Genomic DNA, 2,091 nt, shown 5'->3' with positions numbered 1-2,091 from the left:
AACCCAGTACACCTAAATCTGAATGAGAACACCATACAATTGCTAACCCTTTGGCCCTGATTTAGATCACCATTATGATTGTCATAAACTAAGTGTCACTCTTTGGCCCTGATTTGAAAGGTCTTAACACCCAGTAACACTTCGGCCCTGATTTATAACACCATACAACACTGCTTATAGCAGCTCATGAGCTGATGTTAAAAAAAATTACCAGCCAAAGTTTGAATGATCTTTGATACATAAAAACTGTCTTTTTTTGCTTCTTGACAATGCTGCATAATCATGAATAAATTAGATATCTGTCAGAAGGGTCGGGTTATGTTTTGTGTCGCCACGGTCCCCAGGGGTTGTGATGTGCACATGTCACTGGTCTATAATGGATGAGGCTGCTGCTGATTTACCAGTCATCGGGAGGTCCCCAGCCAGGTCTAGGGCAATACTGTTAATGTCAACTCCTGCGACCAGGCATCACTCTGATGGGTTTTTTTAACCATCATTGATATTTCCTTGCAATCACATTAAAGGGAAAGGGTAATGAGTTTTAAAAAAAGAGCATTAAACATAACATTTATCTTTTCTGTGAATTTTTATTTTTTGGTTTGTAAGGAAATAAATTGAAAAAAAAAAAACTTTTTCATGTTTAGAGCTAAACCAAGTTGAAGTCTATGTTTTCTTTTTTTAAATAATTCAAAATATGTAAATTTGATTTTTAATTTTCACAAATCAGACATCATAGAGGAAGTCATATCATATTTTTTCACACCTTAATGGTTCATGTAACACTAATTTTACAAGATTTAATGTTAATTCATTAGATTTATTAATGAAAAAAGAAAGTTGAAGAAGACAGAACATGATGCTGTTTTATTTTTTATTGATAATTAATTAATGAACAGATTGATGACATAATGACAGCAGATTTTGTGACAGATGACCTGGCTCTCGTTCCCCTACAGTCTAATAACACGGCCACTCGAGTGCTGACGGAATATTAAAAACCTTCAAATCAATTAGGAAACATACCATATGTTGTCACAATACACCAGACAGGAGATCAAAGTCTCACCCTACCTTTTACAAAGATTTCAGTGCAAGCTTTTATTGGCATTTTTTGTTGATTTTGGAAAAAAAATTTCTTCAACTTCAAGAAATTCCAAATAAGAAGTCTGAGACAATATATATACATAGAATATAACTTTGAAAAGAAATACTGAATTTCTTATTTTTTAAAATTCGATCGATTTCGTTTTATTTCACACAGTTATATAAGGTCAAGAGAAAGCAAGAAGATACCTGAGATCGTGAAAGGTAAACCTGAATTGCATTGAAGTTGGTGGGTAGGAGCATCTCACTGTCTATAGCAAATAAAATAGTAAATAATAAATAAAAATATGTCCAAATATATAACAGTATTGTAATGTCAAGGTCGTTGACTTACATGCCACCTACAAGATTGCATGTCTGGTAAAAACATGTGCAGGATTTCCCACATGTGTTACTGAACACACTGGACAACCTTATCTCCCGCTAGCCACTCAGGAAATGTGACTAATTTCCTACAGGAATTTTGTAGCAGGAAACTTGTAGCCATCTTTTGAACACTCTTCCGGAAACTTTGATTGATGAGTCTGAAAATTGTTCCTTGTATTCTTTATTGTTCTGATGTGGGGATTCCCCTGATGATGGCTTACCTCCCCTTGGTGACAGGAGTTACTTTCCCCTGACTGACTGACACTTTTTTGTGTAGTATAATGTTGTTGAAGACAATTATTTCAGGTTAGATTCTGTTTGATTATCTAGTCAATATGAAATATATTGATCATCTTCGATTATCAAGTCTATGATTTATTATGGGTCTTATTTAAATGGTAGGGCTGGGCAATAATATCGATATTTCAATATATTGCAATACAATGACAAAAAATATCGTATCGCAATACGATTTTGTAATATCGATATATTGGCAATATACTTAGATTAAGGAATTTTGTCATTAAATATAAAAATGGACCTACGAAAGTTTGTTATTAAGCCAAACAGTAAGTCAGAAGTTGTTTTGGGTGAACATTTCAGAGCATAACTTAAAGGAAA

General features: G+C 33.7%; 1 long non-coding RNA gene across 1 annotated transcript; it reads right to left on the bottom strand.

The window, feature by feature from the left end:
- Positions 1-874: 874 nt before the first annotated feature.
- On the bottom strand, positions 875-1,737 carry LOC134237493 (uncharacterized). Its single transcript, XR_009985838.1, has 3 exons — positions 1,439-1,737; positions 1,294-1,355; positions 875-999 (listed from the first exon to the last, which is right to left on the bottom strand). It is a non-coding gene; the product is annotated as an uncharacterized LOC134237493 (long non-coding RNA).
- Positions 1,738-2,091: the final 354 nt, after the last annotated feature.

Source organism: Saccostrea cucullata, unplaced genomic scaffold (assembly GCF_032062105.1).
Source record: "Saccostrea cucullata isolate Sc308-1 unplaced genomic scaffold, CSIRO_AGI_Scuc_v1 ctg289, whole genome shotgun sequence".
Classification (NCBI taxonomy): Eukaryota; Metazoa; Mollusca; class Bivalvia; order Ostreida; family Ostreidae; genus Saccostrea; species Saccostrea cuccullata.
Note: the sequence above shows the minus strand (reverse complement) of the source record. Positions and strands in the feature narration are given on the sequence as shown.